General features: G+C 41.8%; 1 protein-coding gene across 1 annotated transcript in view; it reads left to right on the forward strand.

Annotated features, from left to right (window-relative positions):
* The window catches only part of ANKRD66 (ankyrin repeat domain 66), a 36571-nt gene extending 21999 nt beyond the window's left edge, over window positions 1-14572 (forward strand). Inside the window, exon 5 of the transcript XR_014062005.1 lies at window positions 14311-14572. The gene's annotated coding sequence lies outside the window, so the exon portion shown is untranslated. The remainder of the gene's footprint in view (window positions 1-14310) is intronic.
* Window positions 14573-14955: the final 383 nt, after the last annotated feature.

Consider the following 14955-nt stretch of genomic DNA (forward strand, 5'->3'; position numbering starts at 1 on the left):
GTGACCCCATAGACGGCAGCCCATCAGGCTCCCCCATCCCTGGGATTTTCCAGGCAAGAACACTGGAGTGGGTTGCCATTTCCTTCTCCAATGCATGAAAGTGAAGTTGCTCAGTTGTGTCCGACTCTTAGCAACCCCATGGACTGCAGCCTACCAGGTTCCCTTGTCCATGGGATTTTCCAGGCAAGAGTACTGCAGTGGGTTGCCATTGCCTTCTCCAGTCTAGAGTTCAAGGGGTCGCAAAGAGTCAGACAAGACTGAGCAACTTCTTCTTGAGCCAAGCTGATAGGTTGAGGATGATAAGCTTGGGTCTTGAGAGCCATGCTGAGTAATCTGAATAATCCCACGTCACACCAGTGCCAACATTTACCCTGGTGCCCCCTGATGAAACCTCTTCTATTTCAAGAGCAGGACAAGCAAAAGGAAAAGAAATTAAAAAGAAACAGTCAAGCTTGTGAACTGGGTTCAAAGGCATTGGTTTGTAAAGTGACAACTATTAGAGAATCCACAGGAGGACACACACACACTCACACAAACTAAATGTTAAGCTCCATGAGAGAAGGGCCATGTAATTTACTATTCTAAGATACTGTATCTGAATTTCTAGTCATAACAGAGTGAATAAACCCTGAGTTGTTTTTGTTTTGTTTTGTTGGCTTTAAAAGATGTTAATTGCCTATGGAGAAAATCCCTAATGGAAATAAACGAAGACTGGTTCAAGATAAAGCCTAATGCCTATGATGGGGAAATTGCCATATCAAAAGGCACGAGGGCATAGGGCTAAGAGTCAAAGCTTTCGCACTAGAGAGGCTTGAGCTCCTGCACTCCCCAGCTAAGTGACAGTCAGACAGCTGTTAACTTTTATGAGCCTGTTTCTTCATCTGTAAGGCAGGATGAAGGAGACCTGGGTTTGATCCTTGAGTCGTGAAGATCCCCTGGAGAAGGCAATGGCAACCCACTCCAGTATTCTTGCTTGGAGAATCCCATGGACAGAGGAGCCTGGCAGGCTCCAGTCCACAGGGTTGCAAAGAGTTGAACATGACTGACCAGCTCACACTATGGCAGGATAAAGGAGCTCAGGGTCACATTGTCATGGGAGTTCTAGTACTGAATGTTAAAAAAGATAAATCTTTTTGACTTTGCTTGAAGACTTGCATGATGTGTGGAGATAAGACGATGGGACTTCCCTGGTGATCCAGTAATTAAGAATTCACGCTTCCACTGCACGGGGGTGGAGGTTCGATCCTTGGTTGGGGATTAAGATCCTGAGTGCCGCAGGGCCAAAAAAAGTTTTTTTTTTAAAAAGTAAGAAATAGGAAGATGATGTAGAGAGTAGACATTGTTTTCTCCAGTTTCTGTTGCATTGGCTCTTGTAATGATTAAATGATATGTGACCAGGGAGAAAGAACTGAGAAAACCTGATGGGAGCGATCTTTCTCAAAATTAATTAAAGACAAAGGATTCTACAAAAAATAAGATGGATTGATAGGGAAACAGAGGGATGGCTAGATGGCTGGATAGGTGTCAAAGCAAACAGAGCTAGTAACAAATAGTTATGACGGAGTCTCTGTAAAGTTCTTTTAATTTTCTGCATGTTAAAACTTATAACTGTTAAAAGTTTCATACTGTTGGAGGAAAAAAATCTAAAGCTTTTCTATAGCAATGAGTGGCCTCTGAAAATATCTATGGTGCCCCCAAGCCAGGGCATGAAGAACATCCTCTCACATTTGCTGTGTAGCTGGGGTTCAGGACCCAGTGTAGACAGATCTGGGTAAGCTCAAGCAATTCCATTTCCAAGCACTTTGAATGGCTCAGATGGTAAAGAATCTGCCTGCAATGCAGGAGACTTGTGTTCAATCCCTGGGTTGGGAAGATTCTCTGGAGAAAGAAATGGCAACCCATTCCAGTATTCTTGCCTGGAGTATCTTGGATAGAGGAGCTTGGCAGGCTACAGCCCATGGGGTCGCAGAGTTGGACACAAGTTCAAGTGGGCGATTAACATTTTCACTTGAACTTGAGCCATTCAGTTAGCCTGCCTTATCCTTAGTTTCCTTGCTTATAAGCAGTGAAAACTGTGCCTGCCTCATAGGAATAAATGTGAATATTCCTGACACCAAGGTTAGGAAGTTAGAGTTATTAATATTCTTAGTATCAGAGTCAAAAGGATCTTCAAATTTGTTTAACTCAGACTCCTCTGTTTTACAGATGGACAATCAGATGTTCAGAGAGACGTGATTTTCCCAGTGTCATACACCTGATTAGTTATAACACTGGCCTTTGAATTAGGTCTTCCATGTTCCAGTCCAGTCCTCTGTCCATTGAATCACTCTTCCTCCTGAAGCTTCATTCCATCTTGTAAAATGCAGCAGACAAACTACATGGCCATTGGTTATCACCAATCTTTCTAGCGCAAAAGAGCAATAACCCAGCAAGAGGCAACCCAGGGTTGGAGCACTGGAACTTTCTCTCTGCCACACTCCAGCAGTCCTAAATTCTGTAAGATCAAGGATCTTGGGGGCAGCCGGCCTTGAGCTTTCCAAGGACCTTTGGCCTGAGAAGTGCCATGATTTTTGTTTGAGAACCAGAGCATGGTGTATAGCAACTTCATAGGTCTGTTAGGTCTAGCTGCAGCTCCTTGCAGGCTATATCTTGCTGCCTCTCATTCAAGCAGAACAGGGCAAAGAAGCAGCTCCCTTGTAGAATATGACTGGAGTCCCAGACCTGCCCGTTTTCACCTATGTTCCTCCATGTTAGCCTAGGAAACTTAAAACTCTTGCTAAATCTGTAGAAGAGAAAGGAGTGACTTTCTACCTACTAGGAACCAAGGGACTGTTTAGCGATGTTGCCCCAAGGGCTCAGAAATTGGAGAAAACAGTTTCTGATTGCTACATCATCATCCCATTTCTGTATCATTCTAGTTTTCAGGCAAACTAAGCCACAAATATTTCTTTCTAAAACTTTAATTAGCATGACCACGTGACTCTGAAATTCTTTATCAGTTGCCATGAAACTTGATCACAGACCCTGAAGAATCCAAAGTAGTGAAATATCTTCCATTGAGAAGTTAAGGTTCCCTATGAAACAGTGAACTTCGATATCTGAATATTACTGATTTTACAAAAATGTTAAGCTACATACCACTTGGGAGTATCTTTCCTGCCATCAAAGAAATCTCTGGAACTGACTTTCAAGGAGCTGAGAGACACTAGTTTTTTTTTGTTGTTTTTTTAAACAGTTTTATTGAGGTATCCAAATAGGTTCCAAATAGGGAAAGGAGTACGTCAAGGCTGTATATTGTCACCCTGCTTATTTAACTTATATGCAGAGTACATCATGAGAAACGCTGGGCTGGAGGAAGCACAAGCTGGAATCAAGATTGTCGGGAGAAATATCAATAACCTCAGATATGCAGATGACACCACCCTTATGGCAGAAAGTGAAGAACTAAAGAGCCTCTTGATGAAAGTGAAAGAGGAGAATGAAAAAGTTGGCTTAAAGCTCAACATTCAGAAAACTAAGATTATGGCATCTTGTCCCATCACTTCATGGCAGATAGATGGGGAAACAGTGGAAACAGTGGCTGACTTTATTTTTCTGGGCTCCAAAATCACTGCAGAGGGTGATTGCAGCCATGAAATTAAAAGACGCTTACTCTTTGAAAGGAAAGTTATGACCAACCTAGACAGCATATTAAAAAGCAGAGACATTACTTTGCCAACAAAGGTCCGTCTAGTCAGGGCTATGGTTTTTCCAGTGGTCATGTATGGATGTGAGAGTTGGACTATAAAGAAAGCTGAGCACCAAAGAATTGATGCTTTTGAACTGTGGTGTTGGAGAAGACTCTTGAGAGTCCCTTGGACTGCAAGGAGATCCAACCCGTCCATCCTAAAGGAGATCAGTCCTAGTGTTCATTGGAAGGACTGATGTTGAAGCTGAAACTCCAATACTTTGGCCACCTCATGCGAAGAGTTGACTCATTGGAAAAGACCCTAATGCTGGGAAGGATTGGGGGCAGGAGGAGAAGGGGACGACAGAGGATGAGATGGCTGGATGGCATCACTGACTCGATGGACATGGGTTTGGGTGGACTTGGGGAGTTAGTGATGGACAGGGAGGCCTGGAGTGCTGTGGTTCATGGGGTCGCAAAGAGTCGGACACGACTGAGCGACTGAACTGAACTGAACTGAATTGAGGTATAATGTACATTATACCTCAATATTATACATGTGTTTGACATGGATAATAACATATCAAAAATTTTCTCATTGTAAGTGTAAAATTCAATGATTTTAAGAGTTTTAGAATGTCGTAGATCATTTTCATTACCCCAAAGAGATCCCTTCTGCTTCATAGGCTGTACTCCCCATTCCTGCTCCCAGCAAACATGATTCTATTTATCTATAGATTTATCTTTTCTAGGCATTTCATAAAAAATAGATAGATGCTTCACAGTAGATAGTCATATGTTTACGACTCATAAATTGGATCCATCACTTAGTGACAATCACGGCCCAGGCACTGTGCGTGCTGCTTGTCTTAAATGAGTGAAACAGATTAGATCCTGTCCAGCTAGGAACAGATGAAGATGGGCCATGAAAGGGGTGGCCATGGGGTGGGGATGGGTGGGTGTCCCAGGAGGGTAAAATAAAGGCAACTCAGAGTTGGCATTAGGATGGCATTAGATGGTGTCACGCAGCCTAGGAGTGGAGGGGAGTGACATAGTGGCCGTGCAAACAGATTGGAGCAGGGCAAGAAACAGGTATGACGACCACCTGGGGAAACACTGGGTAGCCCAGGCGAGAGGAGCCCCCAGAGGCAGTGTAGCCCAGTGAATGAAAGCTGGATTCCCTGCCAGGTGTATCTGTGAGGAGTTTAACCTTGGAAACTTAACAGCTCTAAACTTCTCGTCTGTGAGTTGAGGAGACTAATGGACTGTCTTCGAAAGACCGTCCCTGGGAGAATTAAGTGGAAAGAGGCATGTGCCGTGCTTCACCCAGGACCCGGCACGAGAGCTATCAGTCACCGTGAGCTGGTGGGCCCACCGAGGGGCCCCCAAGCCTCCCTCTTCTCAATAAACGTGTGCTGAGCTTCTGCACCCCTGTTAAGTTCTGTGACTGAGGCGGAAGGCCTCATTCCTGCCTTCAGGCCATTTTCCTTGAGCGGGGCAAGTTCTTAACCTTTTCACACCCTGGACCCTTTTGGTCGTCTGGTGAAGCTTACAGACCTCTTCTCAAAATTGTATTTTAAAAGCACAAAATCAGATCTCTAAAAGGCCCCCAGGGATTCTCATGAATGACGGAAGTGGGAGGACCACCACTCTAGATGTCTGGTGTTATGAGAGAGAGCCTTCTGTGTATTCTTGGATAGCCTTTTGAATAGAACAATTTTTTAGGCATTTACTGAGCGCCTACTGTATGCTGGGCAGTAGAAATACAGCAGAGAATAAAATGAAGTTCCTGCCTTCATGAACTTACACAAGGAGGGCTGCCAATAAATGAATAAACTCAGGAACATACAGCATATCAGGTAGTGATAGGTGCTGGGGGAAAAATTAACCATTTACGAAAATAAAACTTAGAGTTTTCCGCAGAAACTGAGCCTATAGAAGATCTCTCTCTCTTTCTCTCTCTCTCTGTCCCCAGACTTGAGAATCCTCTCTTACCTGGGAGAACGTCAGCCTCTTGTTCTATTCAGGCCTTCCACTGATTGGATGCAGCCAACCCACATTAGGGAGGGCAATCTGCTTTACTCAAGATGGGGACTTAAATGTCAATTTCATCCCCAAACACCCTCACAAAAGGACCCAGAATAAAGCTGCAGAGAAGGACTGTTTTGAGTGGAGGGAATGGCAAGTATAAAGCTCTGTGCTTGGGGCAAGCTCAGAATGTCGAAGCTACAGTAACAAGCCACTATGGCTGGAGCACAGACGGAGGGCAGGAGGAGGGCTCAGGGAGGGGAGGACTCCCGGGGAAGGAGCTGTGGTTTGAGAAGTGGACAGCACCTGGTCCATGTAACCTTGGGATCAAGCTGAGACTCAGGCATTTTGTTTAAAGGATCATGGAAAGCCACTGGTGAGTGTGAACCACTTGTATCTGGCTACTGTGCTGAGAACAGGCTGCAGAGGGGGCAGGGTGAAAGCTGGGACACCGTCACTGAGCTTGTTGTCATAATCAGGCTAGAGAGCATGGTGGCTTTGGCAGCAATGGATGCTGCAAAGGCCATGAGAAGCAGCCAGATTATGGACCTACTTTAGAGGGCCAGCAGAGGGCCCTCTGTTATTGGATGAATAGACAAATTAACAGACACTTCCATAAAAAAATACACACATTCTCAGGATGAGCGCCATCAACCCTTTCAGAGACCTTGATTATGCCTGCTGACAATTCAGCTGTCACAGAGGGAAGCCTCTGCTAGATGGCCTCCGTCAGCTGATTATTTTCTGAATGGCTATGCATGTGCCTGCTCTTCTGGAAAGTTGCTCTTGCTTTATTTATCACTATCTGCTTCTGTCTCTTTGCCAGAAAAGTTATCTCTACGTGTGTGACCTCCGTTATATCTTGGTAGTCCAGCTTTGTTTTGTGAGCTTTTTTGGGCTAGTCATATATCAGTCTTGTTTGTTTCGATTTGTTTTGTCTTTTTTCCCCAAAGTATGAAAATGTTGTGTGTGTGCTCAGTCATGTCCTACTCTTTGTGACCCCATGGCTGTAGCCTGCCAAGCTCCTCTGTCCGTGAAATTTTCCAGGCAAGAATACTGGAGTGGGTTGCCATTTCTTCCTCCAGGGGATCGTCCAACCCAGGGATTGAACTCGTGTCTCTTGTCTCTCTTGCAATGGCAGGAGGATCTTTACCACTGTGCCACCTGGGAAGCCTATTGAAGTAAATTTACAGACATCATTTGCACAAAGCTTACAAGAGCAGTTTAATGTGTATACCTGTGAAATGTACACTCTAAACAGGATTAGAATACCCTAGAGCCCAGGATGGTCCCCTCAGGCCCCTTTCCAATCAATCTCTACCATCTCCTTCCCCCCTAACCTCTGTTATGATTTCTGCTTGCCATGAATTACTTTGACCTATTCTTAAACTTTATCTAAGAAAATCGTTACTGTTCATTCCTTAGTGTCTGGTTTCTTTCACTCAATACAGTGTGTTTGAGATGCATCTATGTTATTGATTGCATCCATAGTTTGTACCCTAGATGAATATAGCACAAGTTTTTAAATTAATTCACCACTTGATGGACATTTGTGATGCTTCCAGTTTGAGGTCATTATGGTTAAAACTGCAGAGAAGTTTTATTCATAATAAACAAAGATATGGAAACAGATGAACAGATAAAGTGTAGTGGATACACACAGTGGAATATTAATCAGCCTTAGAAAGGAAGGAAATACTGTAATACACAACGACATGATGAAGATGAAGGATATTACCCGATGTGAAACAAACCAGTCATGGAAGAACAAACACTGCATGATTCCACTTACATGAAGTGGTATATCAAACAACCAGACTCATACAAGTGGAAAGTGGATTGGTGGTTGTCAGGATCTGGGAGATAAGAAGCTGCTATTTGATGGAAATTAAATTTCATTTATGCAAGATGATTAAATTCTAGAGATCTACTGTATACCATTATACTTGGTCAACAGTACTGCTTTGTGCACTTAAAATTTTGTCAAAAGGATAGACCTCATGTTAAATGTTCTTATTGCAAAAAAATAAAACTGCAATGAACATTTTATTTACATATAGTTTCATTTCTTTTTGGTAAACACCTAAAGTGGAATTTCTTGGCCATAGAGTTGTACCTTAGCAGAGTTTTGTTTTGATTTGGTTTTCACGCATGGGAAGGCATACAAGCCTTGACTAGGTACATCTACTTCAAGACTTTCATCTTTAAGCCTTAGAAGAAAAACAATGATGATCATGATGACGATGAAGGGGAGGAAGGAGGATCCTAATAATGCTTTTGTAGTATTTACCACATGAAGGTTTCTCTGTATTACTTTACTGAATCCTTACAACAACACTGAGAGGCAGGTATCATTATCCTCATTTTTCAGTTGAAGAAACTCAGCCTCAGGGACATTAATGCATGTTATCAAAGCCACTCAAACCCATGTAGAAGAATTCCATGTTTTTTCTACTACTTCTATAACCTCATATAAGAAGTCCTTGTGGGTTTCCCTGGTGGCTCAGTGGTAAAGAATCCGCCTGCCAATGCAGGAGACACAGGTTGGCTCCCTCATCCAGGAAGATCCCACCTGCCAAGGAGCAACTAAGGCCGTATGCCACAACTATTGAGCCTACGTTCTAGGATCTGGGAGCCGCAACTACTGAGCCCTGGTGCTGCAACTGCTGAAGTCAGAGCCCTAGAGCCTGTGCCCCATAACAAGAGAAGCCACCGCAGTGAGAAGCCAGCACACTACAGCTAGAGAGTAGCTCCCACTAGCTGCAACTAGAGAAAAACTCACACAGCAATGAAGACTCAGAAAGGTAAAAAATAAATAAATAAAATTACTTTTTTTAAGTCCTTTTAAATGCCATCTCTCACATCTCGTAATGCCCTGACCAGCCTCCTGGGTGGCTGCTTTGCCTTTGATGAGACATTTTAAGTCCTTCGGATGTCTGGTTTGCTTGGCAGCTACTCTCTGGTGTCTGAGGTCCTGACCTAATATCTGCCTATCCACAGGATCCCTTTGACTATTAATTTGTCCATCCTCTGCGCAGCCCCCTCCACTAAATCTTCCATTCCTTTCTTTTCCCCAGCCTTTTCCCTATAAATTTTCCCCTACCCACTTCATAATTACCACTCTCCATCATCAAATCCCATTACAATTTACCTAAACCCCATAAATGAGCATTTTTGAATCAATTTCTCTAAACGGTTGGAAAAGTCTTCCTTCAAAACTGCTTCATCATTCTCCAAAATATTTTGCTACTTTTGTAAAGAATTTTGCCTCAGATAACTTTTATAAGGAGAGTGCTTGGCTCACTGGCTTTATTTTGATAATCACCATAAAAAGAATAAAATAGATGATGCTGTTGACTACAAACATGCTACTTATGTGCGCACCTTTCTTCCATTTTATGAAAATTCCAAATAAATACATTTCAAGAAGAAAAACTGTATCTTTTATGATTTCATTAGACCTTTTTCTTTTCCTCCTGAGAAGTGAAAGTGTTAGTTGGTCAGTTGTGTCCAACTCTTTGAATTTCTAATTACATTTAAGATAATTTACATACATCCTGAGTTCTGATTTCTGATTATTCAACAATAAACTCCTGTCTAAAAGCAGTAGACTATATTTCAGTACTTTTTCAAGTTATTTCCATACCAGTTCAGTTCAGTTATTCAGTCCTGTCTGACTATGCGACCCCATGGACTGCAGCACTCCAGGCCTCCCTGTCCATCACCAACTCCTGGAGTTCACTCAAACCCATGTCCACTGAGTCAGTGATGCCATCCAACCATCTCATCCTCTGTCGTCCCCTTCTCCTCTCCTCTTCAATCTCTCCCAGCATCAGGGTCTTGTCAAATGAGTCAGCTCTTCACATCAAGTGGCCAAAGTATTGGAGTTTCAGCTTCAACATCAGTCCTTCTAATGAACACCCAGGACTGATCTCCTTTAGGATGGACTGGTTGGATCTCCTTGCTGTCCAAGGGACTCTCAAGAGTCTTCTCCAACACTACAGTTCAAAAGCATTAATTCTTCGGTGCTCAGCTTTCTTTATAGTCCAACTCTTACATCCATACATGACTACTGGAAAAACCATAGCCTTGACTAGACGGACATTTGTTGGCAAAGTAATGTCTCTGCTTTTTAAGATGCTGTCTAGGTTGGTCATAACTTTTCTTCCAAGGAGCAAGCGTTTTTTAATTTCGTCACTGCAATCACCATCTGCAGTGATTTTGGAGCCCCTCAAAATAAAGTCTGTCACTGTTTCCTCATCTATTTGCCATGAAGTGATGGGATCAGATGCCATCATCTTAGTTTTCTGAATGTTGAGCTTTAAGCCACCTTTTTCACTCTCCTCTTTCACTTTCATCATGAGGCTCTTTAGTTCTTCTTCACTTTCTGCCATAAGTGTGGTGTCATCTGCATATCTGAGGTTATTGATATTTCTTCCGGCAATCTCGATGCCAGACTATGCTTTATCCAGCCCAGCGTTTTTCATGATGTACTCTGCATAGAAGTTAAATAAGCAGAGTGACAATATACAGTCTTGACGCACTCCTTTCCCAATTTGGAACCAATCTGTTGTTCCATGTCCAGTTCTAACTGTTGCTTCTTGACCTGCATACAGATTTCTCAGGAGGCAAGTTAGGTGGTCTGGTATTCCCATCTCTTGAAGAATTTTCCACAGTTTGTTGTGATCCACACAGTCAAAGGCTTTGGCACAGTCAATAATGTGGAAATAGATGTTTTTCTGGAACTCTCTTGCTTTTTCGATGATCCAGTGGGTGTTGGCAGTTTGATCTCTGGTTCCTCTGCCTTTTCTAAACCCAGCTTGAACATCTGGAATTTCACAATTCATGTATTGCTGAAGCTTGGCTTGGAGAATTTTGAGCATTACTTTGCTAGCGTGAGATGAGTGCAATTGTGTGGGAGTTTGAGCATTCTTTGGCATTGCCTTTCTTTGGGATTGGAATGAAAACTGACCTTTTCCAGTCCTGTAGCCACTGCTGAGTTTTCCAAATTTGCTGGCATATTGAATGCAGCACTTTCACAGCATCATCTTTTAGGATTTGAAGTAGCTCAACTGGAATTCCATCACCTCCACTAGCTTTGTTCATAGTGATGCTTCCTAAGGCCCACTTGACTTCACATTCCAGGATGTCTGGCTCTGGGTGAGTGATCATACCATTGTGGTTATCTGGGTCACAAAGTTCTTTTTTGTATAGTTTTTCTGTATTCTTGCCGCCTCTTCTTAATATCTTCTGCTTCTGTTAGGTCCATACCATTTCTGTCCTTTATTGTGCCCATCTTTGCATGAAATATTCCCTTGGTATCTCTAACTTTCTTGAAGAGATCTCTAGTCTTTCCCATTCTATTGTTTTCCTCTATTTCTTTGCATTGATTGCTGAGGAAGGCTTTCTTATCTCTCCTTGCTATTCTTTGGGACTCTGCATTCAAATGGGTATATCTTTCCTTTTCTCCTTTGCCCTTCGCTTCTCTTCTCTTCACAGCTACTTGTAAGGTCTACTCAGACAGCCATTTTGCCTTTTTGCATTTCTTTTTCTTGGGGATTGCCTTGATCACTGCCTCCTGTACAATGTCGTGAACCTCCGTCCATAGTTCTTCAGACACTCTGTCAATCAGATCTAATCCCTTGGATCTATTTTTCACTTCCACTGTATAATCATGTATAATCATAAGGGATTTGATTTAGGTCATACCTGAATGGTCTAGTGGTTTTCCCTACTTTCTTCAATTGAAGTCTGAATTTGACAATAAGGAGTTCATGATCTGAGCCACAGTCTGCTCCTGGTCTTGTTTTTGCTGACTGTATAGAGCTTCTCCATCTTTGGCTGCAAAGAATATAATCAATCTGGTATCTGTATTGATCATCTGGTGATGTCCATGTGTAGAGTCTTCTCTTGTGTTGTTGGAAAAGGGTATTTGCTATGACCAGTGTTTCCATATACTTTGAGTTAATCGCCATAATAATCCTCTGAAGTAGAACAAGCCAAAGTAACTGGAAAGCACAACCTGTTAAGTTAAGGAATTGGGGATTCTCTGTAGTGTTGACTAGAACTTCAAGCCTTGCTTCATACAAATTTTATGTATTTCACCACTCCAACATCATGGGTAAATTCACAGATTCATTCCATTTGTGAGGACATTTGCTTTTTTAATTGAAATTTATTTATACTAACAGTTATGGTTTGAAATATCTGAATAAATTACAAGTGCATTTTAAATTGCTTAACATCTTGTGCTTGCTGAAATTTCTCTGAAATTTAAGAGAATGATTTCTGTGAAACCAAGGCTACAGCCGACCTACAATTTGCTGGAAAGTGGGTGCCCTCTTGTGGACCATGTAATACCAAAGGGACAGATTTCAGACAGAAAGTATTAAACTAAATTATCTAAATAGAGTAGCCCCACCAATGTACACACTGAATTCCTAGCTTTGAATTAAAGAAGCAAATAAAATCTTAGAAGTGGATGGTAAGTTTCTTCAAGACATCACAGAAACTTAAAATTTGAGATGTTAATCATGAAGGTGTGACATCATATTACAGATAAGAAAATCAAAGCTCCAAGAAGTTAGCAACTTGCCCTCAAATCATAAAGCATCACAAATCTGAGGTTGTGCTAAGAATTTAAGACCATTTATGAAAGCAGCATTAATATAAAAGACCACATAGAGATATATGTCAAGAAGAATGCATACATGTAGAATGGCAAGTTAAAAAAAAAAGACAAACTTCTAGTAATGTCTTACTGTTCTGCATTCTTGAAGATTTTCTTGAAGATTTTCACCATAGACTGAGTGAATTGGTGGTGGGAGGGGGATCTACTTAGGAAGCTGATCCAGTTTCGAAGGGATGGGCGAAGCTGACCTGTGATGGAGTGGGGATTATTAAGAAGAGTGTGAAGTAGATGGTTTTGAGAGTTGGTTTTGAGGCTGAATCCACAGAACTTACTAAAATTGATTGCTACGAGGGGGAGGAAGAAAGGATGGTTTCTGAGTTTCTGTTTTGGAGTAGTTAGGTGGATGGTAACTGAGGTAGAGGCTTCCTCTTCTTCTTTTTTAAAACTTTTTGGCTGCACAGCATGTAGGATGTTAGTTTCTGGACCAGGGGTGGAACCCACTCTCCCTGCAGTGAAAGTGTGGAGTCTTAACGACTGGACCACCAGGGAAGTCCTAATAGGGGAGTCTTTGAGTAAAGATGGCTGCAAAAGTTAGTAGGTGAGGTGTCTACATGTTTTTTTAGGATCAGGGCACACAGTCTGAAATCTTTTGTGAGTGTGAAACATATTCTCTGTCTTGGTAAATGTATTATTACTTGTATCACAGCATTCAACAAAGAATAAGAATGGACATTGCTTTGTCCATATTATTGATCCTAATATTCCTCATTTTTGTGTTGCCTTTGTAAGTCTTCAAATGATAGTACAATTACTTTCCTTCCCTCTTAAAGAGTTAGCTCGTGCATTCTCAGGGTCTTTGGCTAAAGGAGTTCAAACCACCTTCATCTTTCTCTGACATGCTTTCAGAGCTTGGAAAAATTGGAGGTCTTTTTCGTTATATTCCTTTAAAAACATAAAACGACTCAGTACATTTTGACTCAGCAATTCTACTTGTTGGAATTTGTTCTAGGGCAATAAACTGAAAGTGTATACAATTTCAAGTGCAGGGATATTTACTACAGCAGAGCCTGTGATAAGAGGAATCAACTGAAAATAACCTCCACACATAGCACAGGCTTGTCTAGTTACATCCAGCCCATCCATTCAATGGGATTATATGGAGCCACTGAGAAGTATTATGTTGAGGAATATCTACTGACATGAGGAAATATAGCTCAGTCTATAACCTCATGTAACTAACATTCTTATAAAGAAAAACAAGCATGGTGGAAAATCTAGAACATATATCAAGATGCTAGCAGTGGTTAGTTTTGGTGGTGGGATTGAAGTTAGCTTTTTTGTATTGTATCTTCCAACTTTTTGCTTTGAGTAAGTAGTAATGATGAATACAGGAAAACTTAATAGACATGATCCTTTAAAAAGTTTGAGGCTTCCCCGGTGGCTCAGATGGTAGAGAATTTGCCTGCAATGGAGGAGACATGGGTTCAATCCCTGGGTCAGCAAGATCCCCTGGAGAAGGGAATGGCTACCCACTTCAGTATTCTTGCCTGGAGAATTCCATGGACAGAGGAACCTGGCGGGCTACAGTCCATGGGATCACAAAGAGTTGGACATGACTGAGTGGCTAACAGTTTAAAAAGCTGAGGCATCCAAGTATCCACTGTGTTTTTGGCAAAACTCTGCATTGGTGAATATCTACTGGAGAAGGACTGAGCACAAATGAGCATTCTAAAGAAGGATAATATAGCCAAAATAGGTGTCAATGACTCCTTGAGAGCCCTGGCCAACGTTTAAGTGGGTAAAATTTTATATTATTATAAATATGCATATATAAATAATAAGAAACTAGAAGAAACAGACTATATGTCAAGAGTATGATTGGTGGTGATTTTTTCTTTTTCATATTTTTTAATAGTTTATTAAATGTTTCAAAATGAACATCTTAACATGTTTTAACTGTTTTTGTTTTCTTTACCCACTAAAGGAGGAGGATGAACTCTCAAAAAAGTTACATTTAAAGCCCCTGAGAACAAGGACTATGCAATATTATTCGTGTTTTCTCCTCAGCATCTAGCATGGGACCAAGAGAATTTTGGTAATTGGATCGAATACCAGCTGGGTGGGTCATATGCCAAGCTGGATTTTCTGTGCTACTCATATTCCTTCTTAGTGTGAATAGTGTAAATACTGGTGATTTATGGAACTGTAAACTAAATAAAATAAAAATTGGTGGTGTGAGAATTGCATTCAGAGTTGAAAGAGTTTCTGCTTCTTCAGAAAAACAGTTCACAAGAAAGAGATAAATCCCTGGATGAGGATCAAGGAGCTTTTCTAAACACACAGCCAACCATCTATTCCTTGTTTTGTTCTGTGACCAGGCTCCATGGATCCACCCTCGGAATGTGTCTCTTATCCAGCTGGGCAGGGGACATGATTTGTTCATGATGTAGGGATGTGTGGCCATCGGCAAAGACCTTCAGAAGATGTCACTGGCTCAGCCGCCTGATGGTCCAAATCCAAAACAGATGGCTGGGTCTCCTCTGGAAAATGCTGACCTGGGACTCGGAAGCCCTGTCATACACAGCCTCTGAAGCTGCCCCTCTTATCAGAAGATCAAGGCCCCAAATGT

The sequence above is a fragment of the Giraffa tippelskirchi genome, chromosome 8 (genome assembly GCF_054371585.1).
Source record: "Giraffa tippelskirchi isolate mGirTip1 chromosome 8, T2T-mGirTip1v1.2.pri, whole genome shotgun sequence".
In the NCBI taxonomy this organism is placed as follows: Eukaryota; Metazoa; Chordata; class Mammalia; order Artiodactyla; family Giraffidae; genus Giraffa; species Giraffa tippelskirchi.